At 36.0% G+C, this 12,212-nt stretch overlaps 1 protein-coding gene across 17 annotated transcripts in view; it reads right to left on the bottom strand.

Annotated features, from left to right (window-relative positions):
• The window catches only part of PARD3B (par-3 family cell polarity regulator beta), a 1,143,268-nt gene that overhangs the window by 950,382 nt on the left and 180,674 nt on the right, over positions 1 to 12,212 (bottom strand). The window contains exon 1 of one of the 17 annotated variants that reach the window (XM_077154807.1): positions 6,205 to 9,632. The exons of the other annotated variants lie outside the window; for them this stretch is intronic. The gene's annotated coding sequence lies outside the window, so the exon portion shown is untranslated. Of the gene's footprint in view, positions 1 to 6,204; positions 9,633 to 12,212 lie in introns of those variants that run through there. 17 annotated transcript variants of the gene reach the window in all.

Raw genomic sequence — 12,212 nt, 5'->3', positions numbered from 1 at the left:
TGGAGAGGCGGTCCCCTGAAACAAAGACGGCTGGCGCCCACACCACGCGCAGCCCCCGGACCAACTGAGAGAATTGGATTGGAAACCCCCAGGCCGCGGAGAACGGTGACGGGTGGGGGAGGCCCCTTCCAAACCCGTGACTCCCGGGGAACGTGCACTCTCTCGGGCGGGCCGCTGCCGCTGGCGCCCTCCCGCCACGCTTGTTGCCCAGGGCCGACTAGGAAATTCGGACGGGCTCTTTCCCTGGCTGCGGCGACCAGCAACCCTCTCTGCGTTCGGACCCCGGGCCGGCTCAAGCCGTTTCGGCTAGCGAACCCCCCGGACGGCGAGAGTTTTCCAAAGTTTAAGGTCCCACAGCACCTTTTACTGGTGGGACCTGCAGACAAACGTGTGCCACGAGCGCCACCTACTGGGCAGGATAAGAAAAACAGAACCCAGAGATTTCACAGAAAAATATTACAACCTTGCTGTGTCCAACACCAAGAGAAATCTGAATAAATGCCCAGACGCCAGCAGCAGAAGATAACTGTCCACGCTCAAAAGATTGAGAATATGGCCCAGTCAAAGGAACAAACCAATAGCTCAAATGAGACACAAGAGCTGAGACAACTAATCCTGAATATACGAACAGAAATGGAAAACCTCTTCAAAAATGAAATCGATAAATTGAGGGAGGACATGAAGAGGACATGGGCTGAACATAAAGAAGAAATAGAAAAACTGAAAAAACAAATCGCAGAACTTATGGAAGTGAAGGATAAAGTAGCAAACATAGAAAAAATAATGGATAGCTACAATGATAGATTTAAAGAGACAGAAGATAGAATTAGTGATTTGGAGGATGGAACATCTAAATCCCAAAAAGAAACAGAAACTATCGGGAAAAGAATGGAAAAATTTGAACAGGGTATCAGGGAACTCAAGGACAATATGAACCGCACAAATATACGTGTTGTGGGTGTCCCAGAAGGAGAAGAGAAGGGAAAAGGAGGAGAAAAACTAATGGAAGAAATTTTCACTTAAAATTTCCCAACTCTTATGAAAGACCTAAAATTACAGATCCAAGAAGTGCAGCGCACCCCAAAGAGATTAGACCCAAATAGGCGTTCTCCAAGACACTTACTAGTTAGAATGTCAGAGGTCAAAGAGAAAGAGAAGATCTTGAAAGCAGCAAGAGAAAAACAATCCATTACATACAAGGGAAACCCAATAAGACTTTGTGTAGATTTCTCAGCAGAAACCATGGAAGCTAGAAGACAGTGGGATGATATATTTAAAATACTAAAAGAGAAAAACTGCCAACCAAGACTCCTATATCCAGCAAAATTATCCTTCAAAAATGAGGAAGAAATTAAAACATTCTCAGACAAAAAGTCACTGAAAGAATTTGTGACCAAGAGACCAGCTCTGCAAGAAATACTAAAGGGAGCACTAGAGTCAGATACAAAAAGACAGAAGAGAGAGATATGGAAAAGAGTGTAGAAAGAAGGAAAATCAGATATGATATATATAATACAAAAGGCAAAATGTTAGAGGAAAATATTATCCAAACAGTAATAACACTAAATGTCAATGGACTGAATTCCCCAATCAAAAGACATAGATTGGCAGAATGGATTAAAAAACAGGATCCTTCTATATGCTGTCTACAGGAAACACATCTTAGACCCAAAGATAAACATAGGTTGAAAGTGAAAGGCTGGGAAAAGATATTTCATGCAAATAACAACCAGAAAAGAGCAGGAGTGGCTATACTAATATCCAACAAATTAGACTTCAAATGTAAAACAGTTAAAAGAGACAAAGAAGGACACTATATACTAATAAAAGGAACAATTAAACAAGAAGACATAACAATCATAAATATTTACGCACCGAATCAGAATGCCCCAAAATACGTGAGGAATATACTGCAAACACTGAAAAGGGAAATAGACTCATATACCATAATAGTTGGAGACTTCAACTCACCACTCTCATCAAGGGACAGAACATCTAGACAGAGGATCAACAAAGAAATAGAGAATCTGAATATTACTATAAATGAACTAGACTTAATAGACATTTATAGGACATTACATCCCACAACAGCAGGATACACCTTTTTCTCAAGTGCTCATGGATCATTCTCAAAGATAGACCATATGCTGGGTCACAAAGCAAGTCTTAACAAATTTAAAAAGATTGAAATCTTACACAACACTTTCTTGGACCATAAAGGAATGATGTTGGAAATCAATAATAGGCAGAGTGCCAGAAAATTCACAAATACGTGGAGGCTCAACAACACACTCCTAAACAACGACTGGGTCAAAGAAGAAATTGCAAGAGAAATTAGCAAATACCTCGAGGTGAATGAAAATGAAAACACAACATATCAAAACTTATGGGACGCAGCAAAGGCAGTGCTAAGAGGGAAATTTATTGCTCTAAATGCCTATATCAGAAAAGAAGAAAAGGCAAAAATTCAGGAATTAACTATCCATTTGGAAGAACTGGAGAAAGAACAGCAAGCTAACCCCAAAGCAAGCAAAAGGAAAGAAATAACAAAGATTAGAGCACAAATAAATGAAATTGAAAACATGAAAACAATAGAGAAAATCAACAAGGCCAGAAGTTGGTTCTATGAGAAAATCAATAAGATTGATGGGCCCTTAGCAAGATTGACAAAAAGAAGAAGAGAGAGGATGCAAATAAATAAGATCAGAAATGGAAGAGGAGACATAACTACTGACCTCACAGAAATAAAGGAGGTAATAACAGGATACTATGAACAACTTTACGCTAATAAATACAACAATTTAGAGGAAATGGACGGGTTCCTGGAAAGACATGAACAACCAACTTTGACTCAAGAAGACATAGATGACCTCAACAAACCAATCACAAGTAAAGAAATTGAATTAGTCATCCAAAAGCTTCCTAAAAAGAAAAGTCCAGGACCAGATGGCTTCACATGTGAATTCTACCAAACGTTCCAGAAAGAATTAGTACCAATTCTCTTCAAACTCTTCAAAAAAATCGAAGTGGAGGGAAAACTACCTAATTCATTCTATGAAGCCAACATCACCCTCATACCAAAACCAGGCAAAGATATTACAAAAAAAGAAGACTACAGACCAATCTCTCTAATGAATACAGATGCAAAAATCCTCAATAAAATTCTAGCAAATCGTATCCAACAACACATTAAAAGAATTATACATCATGACCAAGTAGGATTCATCCCAGGTATGCAAGGATGGTTCAACATAAGAAAATCAATTAATGTAATACACCATATCAACAAATCAAAGCAGAAAAATCACATGATCATCTCAATTGATGCAGAGAAGGCATTCGACAAGATTCAACATCCTTTCCTGTTGAAAACACTTCAAAAGATAGGAATACAAGGGAACTTCCTTAAAATGATAGAGGGAATATATGAAAAACCCACAGCTAATATCATCCTCAATGGGGAAAAATTGAAAACTTTCCCCCTAAGATCAGGAACAAGACAAGGATGTCCACTATCACCACTATTATTCAACATTGTGTTGGAGGTTCTAGCCAGAGCAATTAGACAAGAAAAAGAAATACAAGGCATCAAAATTGGAAAGGAAGAAGTAAAACTATCACTGTTTGCAGATGATATGATACTATACGTCGAAAACCCGGAAAAATCCACAACAAAACTACTAGAGCTAATAAATGAGTACAGCAAAGTAGCAGGTTACAAGATCAACATTCAAAAATCTGTAGCATTTCTATACACTAGTAAGGAACAAGCTGAGGGGGAAATCAAGAAACGAATCCCATTCACAATTGCAACTAAAAGAATAAAATACCTAGGAATAAATTTAACTAAAGAGACAAAAAACCTATATAAAGAAAACTACAAAAAACTGCTAAAAGAAATCACAGAAGACCTAAATAGATGGAAGGGTATACCGTGTTCATGGATTGGAAGACTAAATATAGTTAAGATGTCAATCCTACCTAAATTGATTTACAGATTCAATGCAATACCAATCAAAATCCCAACAACTTATTTTTCAGAAATAGAAAAACCAATAAGCAAATTTATCTGGAAGGGCAGGGTGCCCCGAATTGCTAAAAACATCTTGAGGAAAAAAAACGAAGCTGGAGGTCTCGCGCTGCCTGACTTTAAGGCATATTATGAAGCCACAGTGGTCAAAACAGCATGGTATTGGCATAAAGATAGATATATCGACCAATGGAATCGAATAGAGTGCTCAGATATAGACCCTCTCATCTATGGACATTTGATCTTTGATAAGGCAGTCAAGCCAACTCACCTGGGACAGAGCAGTCTCTTCAATAAATGGTGCCTAGAGAACTGGATATCCATATGCAAAAGAATGAAAGAAGACCCATCTCTCACACCCTATACAAAAGTTAACTCAAAATGGATCAAAGATCTAAACATTAGGTCTAAGACCATAAAACAGTTAGAGGAAAATGTAGGGAGATATCTTATGGATCTTACAACTGGAGGCGGTTTTATGGACCTTAAACCTAAAGCAAGAGCACTGAAGAAGGAAATAAATAAATGGGAACTCCTCAAAATTAAACACTTTTGTGCATCAAAGAACTTCATCAAGAAAGTAGAAAGACAGCCTTCACAATGGGAGACAATATTTGGAAATGATATATCAGATAAAGGTCTAGTATCCAGAATTTATAAAGAGATTGTTCATCTCAACAACAAAAAGACAGCCAACCCAATTACAAAATGGGAAAAAGACTTGAACAGACACCTATCAGAAGAGGAAATACGGATGGCCAAGAGGCACATGAAGAGATGCTCAATGTCCCTGGCCATTAGAGAAATGCAAATCAAAACCACAATGAGATATCATCTCACACCCACCAGAATGGCCATTATCAACAAAACAGAAAATGACAAGTGCTGGAGAGGATGCGGAGAAAGAGGCACACTTATCCACTGTTGGTGGGAATGTCAAAGGGTGCAACCACTGTGGAAGGCAGTTTGGCGGTTCCTCAAAAAGCTGAATATAGAATTGCCATACGACCCAGCAATACCATTGCTAGGTATCTACTCAAAGGACTTAAGGGCAAAGACACAAACGGACATTTGCACACCAATGTTTATAGCAGCATTATTTACAATTGCAAAGAGATGGAAACAGCCAAAATCTCCATCAACAGAAGAGTGGCTAAACAAACTGTGGTATATACATACGATGGAATATTATGCAGCTTTAAGACAAGATAAACTTATGAACCATGTAATAACATGGATGGACCTAGAGAATATTATGCTGAGTGAATCCAGCCAAAAACTAAAGGACAAATACTGTATGGTCCCACTGATGTGAACGGACATTCGAGAATAAACTTGAAATATGTCATTGGTAACAGAGTTCAGCAGGAGTTAGAAACAGGGTAAGACAATGGGTAGTTGAAGCTGAAGGGATACAGACTGTGCAACAGGACTAGATACAAAAACTCAAAAATGGACAGCACAATAATACCTAATTGTAAAGTAATCATGTTAAAACACTGAATGAAGCTGCATCTGAGCTATAGGTTTTTGTTTTGTTTTGTGTTGTTTTGTTTTGATTTTACTATTATTACTTTTATTTTTTTCTCTATATTAACATTCTATATCTTTTTCGGTTATGTTGCTAGTTCTTCTAAACCAATGCAAATGTACTAAGAAATGATGATCATGCAGCTATGTGATGATGTTAAGAATTAATGACTGCATGTGTAGAATGGTATGATCTCTAAATTATGGGTTAATTTCTTTTTTTCTGTTAATTAAAAAAAAAAAAGAGAAGGGATAATTGGAGATGAAGGGATACAGACTGTACAACGGGACTGGATATAAAAACTCAGAAATGGACAGCACAATACTACCCAATTGTAATGCAATTATGTTAAAACACTGAATGAAGCTGCATGTGAGGTATAGGTTTTTTGTTTTTGTTTTTTTTGTTTTTTTTTCTATTATTGTTTTAATTCTTATTCTGTTGTCTTTTTATTTCTTTTTCTAAATCGATGCAAATGTACTAAGAAATGATGAATATGCAACTATGTGATGTTATTAAGAATTACTGATTGTACATGTACATTGAAATGATTTCTAATTGTTTTGTTAATTCTTTTTTTAATTAATAAAAAAAAAATAAATAAAAAAAATAAAAAATAAATAAAAAAAAAAAAGAAACTCACCTTAGACCCAAAGACACAAATAGGTTAACAGTGAAAGACTGGAAAAAAACATATTCCATGCAAACAGTAACAAAATGGAGCTGCAGTAGCTATAACTAATATCAGACAAAAAGACTTCAAATGCAAAACTGGAGACAAAAAAGGACTCTATATGTTAATAAAAGGGGCAATCCAAGAAGATATAAAAATCATAAATATTTATGCAGATAACAAAGGCGCCCAAATTTGTTGAGTTCAAACACTGGCAAAACTGAAGAAAGAAACAGACATCTCTACAATAATAGTTGGAGACTTCAATACACCACTCTCATCAACAGACAGAACATCTAGACAGAGGATCAGTAAGGAATAGAGAACTTAAATAATACAAAATATGCACTAGACCTAACAGATGTATACAGATCTTTATATCCCCAAAACAGCAGGATATACATTCTTCTCATGTGCTCATGGATCATTATCCAGGATAGACCACATGTTGGGTCACAGAACAAGTCTCAATAAATTTAAAAAGACTGAAATTATGCAAAGCACTTTCCCTGAATATAATGTAATGAAGATGGAAATCAGTAACAGAGAACTAGAAAATTCACAAATATATGAAAGGTAAACAACTTTAAGCAGTTAAACAGTTTAGCTGTTCCTCAGGAAGCTAAATGTAGAATTACCATATGATCTGGCAATCCCTCTACCAGGTATGTACCCAGAAGAATTGAAAGCAAGGACTCAAGCAGATATTTGCACACCCATGTTCATATTGGCATTATTCATAACTGTCAAAAGACGGAAGCAAACCAATGTCCATCAATCAGTGAACAGATAAACAAAATGTGGTATATACATATGATGGAATATTATTCAACTGTAGAAAAAGGAATGCAGTCCTGATGCATGTGACAGCTTGGATGAACCTTGAGGACATTATACTGAATGAAATACATCAGACACAAAAGGACAAATATTGCATGACTAATTATAATTGACAAAGGTATAGAGTTATAGTCTAGAATATAGGTTACAGGGAGAAAGATTGGGGATAGGAAATGGGGAGCTGATGCTTAATTTGTAAACATTTTCTTTATAGATTGATGGTAAATGTTGGGACATGGTTGTGGTAGTGTTAGCACATTACTGTGAGTCTGATCAACACCACTGAACTGTATAAGCAAATGCACTTATAAAGGGAGTCTGGGAAATATATGTTACCAGAATAAAAATCGAAGGATAACACATAGGTCTGTGTAACAGTGAATCCTACTGTAGATGATAGACTATAGTTAATAGTACAAGTTGAAGCATGTTCTTTCATGACTTTTAACAAATGTAGGACACTAATAGAAGGTATTAATAATGAGGAGGCATATGGGAAAAAATAAACCTAATGTAAACTATGGAAAATAGTTAATAATACCTATTTTAATAATCTTTCAATTGTAACAAATTAATTATTGCTAAAAAATTGAACAACTATAAAAGTGTATCAAAAACTATAACAAATGTTCTATACAAATGGGAGGTGTGGGTGAAGGGGTGGGGGTATGGGAATCCTGTACCTTATGCATGATTATTCTGTAAACCCACAACTTCTCCAATAAAATTTTTTTCATTAAAAAAACAATTATTTCTATGAAAGTTCAGAAGACACAACTCACTTTGGATTGTAATAGTCTAGAAATAAAAACTGGCAAAGAAAAAAAATATATATATATATATACACACACACACACAATCTGACCTGGATCTTAAAAGATCAGTAAGAATTGAGCAGGACTAAATACATTATTTGCAGGTATATAGTGTTTATAATCTTCATTGTATTTTCATACACAATTTCTCTACTATCCCCTTGAAACTGTGAGGAAGATAACATTTATCACTCTTATTTCACCAATGGAAAAACTGGAGTTCAGAGTGGTTAAGTATTACTCAAAGCTTCGAAGCTTTATTCATTCATTTCTTCATACAACTCTCTGAGCAGGATGAAGCGCCAGGCACTGCTGCAAGCACTGGAGAGACAGCAGCCAGGAAAGCAAACTGTCCTCATGGAGATTACATTCTATAACATAGTACAATTGAATCCTGGTTAAGCAGAGAGCAAGACAAGGACAAACGGAACCTTAAGAAAAAAGCTATGGAGCAAGAAAGCACATGGAACATAAAAGAACAGTTTTGCTAACACTGAAGTTTGAGCAAGTTCAGTTTGAGAAAAACAGTTTAGGGACATTCTGAGGGCTCTGAATAATGTATGGCTATGAAGTTTGGACTGGAGTTAACAGACACTAGAAGGAATGGCATGAATGAAGCAATATTTTAGGAATAATGTAACTGACATGAATAATAGTAGTATGTTAATTTTAATAGCAGCTAACACTTACTTATGACTTTCTATACGCCAGTACTTTCCTAAACACTTTACATACTAACTTATAAAATGAGTACTATTTTATACTCCAATTGCCTGCGAGAAAAGTGGGACACAGAAGTTAATCACCCAAGGCCACATGTCTTTCAGAGCCAAGAAATGAACAGACTTTGCCTATTTAAAATCCAAGCTCTTAACCATTTTGCTTAAACTTACCAGATAGATTTGTTAAGGGCAAAGAGACTAACTCCTTATCAATTTTGTAACTCTAGTCTGAAATGTTGTTCATTTAAATTTAGCAGTTGTGAAAAAGGAAAGAGCAGAACAGATACATGAGGAAGGAAGGAATCAGCTTCATTAAATTCCTAAATGTTTAGAACTGTGATTTTAATTCTGAAGACTAGGAGAAGGTGCTTCTATTGACAGAGATCAGGCCCTCAAAGAGACGAAACCAACTTGAAGGGCAAAAAAAAAAAATGAGTAGCTTTGATCTGCCTGTGATATTTTTAGCCCAGAAATGGAGCTGGAGACAGGAAGTCCTTTAAATTCTTCCTGGTTCAGATTTTGTCCTCTTTTTCAAGATGATGGGGCTACACCATTTGATCACAGATATCTCCTCTGTCCCTAGAATGCATTTTGCAATTCTATAAGCAGACAGTAATCTTAAAAAAGTTTTGAGATGCACTTTCTTGGTTAAAATAATCATTTTGTGTTTTGGAGCTTATGCATTTAATTCTGAAACATTCTTCAAACTTCCTCACCAATGTTGTGTTTTCATAATATCAGCACTGTTGACCCTATGTAAAATTTTTTGCTATTAAAAGAAACAAAAAATACCATATCCTGATTTGCTAAAACAAAGCTTTAAAATAAGCGCTTTATTTGCAAACGGAGTCTTAATGTCAATATGAGAGCTCAAAAAATAAAATAATTCAGGACTTTCTTTTTAAGTAGTCTAATTCAGCAACCCTCCCAGCAAAACAGAACATACCTCAAATTCTTCAACTACACACTGAAAAGATTAAACACTCCTTCACTACCACTCGTTAAACTTTCAGCTGGTTAATGGGAAGAAGTCTGAACAAAAACAGAGGAGTTTTATTAATGCAAAGAATTTCTCTTATCCTTCTAAGATCCACAAAAAGCATAGCCAAATATAGGTATGACTGTTGATCATGAAGAAATAATGACTGGCTGAAATGTAAATCCCTGCATTTGCTATCATGTCTAAATCTGTGAGCTGTACTAAAAATACAGTAAAAATTATTTTAAATGAAGTACAAACACTTCTTCACATTCAGGAAGTACCTCCTCTGAGCTGGTTTCTAGATGGCTGTGGACTCCACTAGAGGGCAACAGAGCGTGCTCGGAAAGCAATTCGGGCATAAGGGCAGAGCATCTGGTTATAGGTCACTAGTTCAGCCACTGTGCACACCAGTCTCCATTTTTAAATGACATTAATAAATAAATGAATATTTGTGACCACACAATATTTTCTGATAAATGGGTTCTCGTTCTAAAGTTAAAATTAGTCATAGTGTAATTCTCATTTCTTAATAAAAATAATCTAAATGTTTTTATTATAATAAAGTATTAATTTAAACAATCTAATAATATTTAAACCAGTTTAATAAGGTTTTCATAAAAATAGCTCACATGTATTATAAAATAGTTTCTCTAATGTTTTAATACTTAAATTTAAACATTTAATGGTTGAATCAAAATGCACAGGTAAAAAAACATGTTAATCATATTACCATCATACTATTAATATAACAGTAACATTGGCATGCTTACCACATACCACACTATACTTCAAATTTTATTTAATCCCTACACTAACTTTATAAGAATATTATATCCATTTTACTATTGGAAAAACCTGAGGTTAACAAAGTTTAAGAAACTTGCCCAAGGACACATAACTCATAAAGCATAATGCTGAACTGAAATTGTAATACCTGAGTACTAGTATCAACACATATGATCCAGGCTGCACTCTCACTGCAGCCCAAAGAAGCAATGGCATCCTTCCAAACCAGGCCCCGATGACAGTCACACCTTAGTCAAAGATAGAGATCGTTTCTCTATTGTACCTGACCACATAACATAGCTTTACTTTTTCGTATATTTAATAAAACCAGGGCAGTAATCCAACTTATATAACAGAAGCTACATTTTGCAACATTTCAAGTATATATTACAGTTGTCTTCTACAACAAGCCAAAAAATCAACAGACAGCAATCAATAAAAAATATTCAACACTTAGAGATTCTCACATGCCACTAAAAAAAAATCAGTGCACAAACATGAAGCTTTGCTGCGGCTCAGTAAATATCGCTCTTGCGGACTTCTTATGGCCTTTACGTATTACAATGAGATACTGATAAGCAAAGATTACATAGCTCTTTTGGCCGTGGCATTGACATGATTGCTAACCAATATAAGGCAATAGCATAACTACTGAGATGCCTAACATTCAAGTCCAGGGGAATGAATTGGGAATGAATTTGTGATGGACTTCGGAAGAAATGCACAGAATAATCAACTGATCTGAAATATACTTCCCTGTCCAAAAGGGTCTTAAATCTCAGTATGAAACTTGAGAAAGACAAAATTAGTTTAAAATAGTTGAGACAGTACATGCATTTTCCATTGCTATGTAACAAGTTACTACAAACTTAGTGACTTAAAACAACACAAATTTACTCTTACAGTTCTGGAGGTCAAAAGTCTGAAATGTTCATATGAAACTTAACCCCGCAAAGGACAGGTCAAGCCTACTTAAAATTAGGCCTAAGAGTCACCTCCAAGAGAACCTCTTCTGTTGCTCAGATGTGGACTCTCTCTGTCAACAGGATAAGCAACTCACTGCCCTCGCCCTCTCTACATGGGGCATGACTCCCAGGGTTGTGGACCTTCCTGGCCACATAGGACAGAAATCCTAGAATGAGCTGGGACTCAGCCTCAAGGGACTGAGAAAAACATCTCGACCAAAAGGGGGAAGAGTGAAATGAAACACAGTAAAGTGTCAGTGCATGAGAGATTTCAAATAGAGTCAAGAGGTCCTGGAGGTTATTCTTATGCATTAAGTAGATATCACCTTTTTAGTTAGGGTATAATGGAGGGACTACAAGGAACTGCCTGAAAATGTACAGCTGTGTTCCAGTAGCCATGTTTCTTGCAGATAATTGTATAATGATATAGCTTTCACAATGTGATTGTGTGACTGTGAAAACCTTGTGTCTGATGCCCCCTTTTATCTACCTTATCAACAGACAAGTAAAACATATGGATTAAAAAGAAATAAATAGGGGGAACAAACGTTAAAATAAATTCAGTAGATTGAAATCCTAGTGATCAATGAAAGGGAGGAGTAAGGGGTATGGTATGCATCAATTTTTTTCTGTTTTCTTTTTATTTCTTTTTTTGAACTGATGCAAATGTTTTAAGAAATGATCATGATGATGAATATACAACTATGTGATGATATTGTGAGTGTGTTAGTTAGGTTCAGTTGTCAACTTGGCCAGGTGAGCATACCTAGTCTTGTTGCTGCGGACATAAGCCAACGGTATGTGAACCTCATCTGTTGCCAATTACATCTGCAGTCAGCTAGGAGGCGTGTCTGCTGCAATGAGTGAC

This window comes from Tamandua tetradactyla, chromosome 3 (genome assembly GCF_023851605.1).
Source record: "Tamandua tetradactyla isolate mTamTet1 chromosome 3, mTamTet1.pri, whole genome shotgun sequence".
Taxonomy (NCBI): domain Eukaryota; kingdom Metazoa; phylum Chordata; class Mammalia; order Pilosa; family Myrmecophagidae; genus Tamandua; species Tamandua tetradactyla.
Note: the sequence above shows the minus strand (reverse complement) of the source record. Positions and strands in the feature narration are given on the sequence as shown.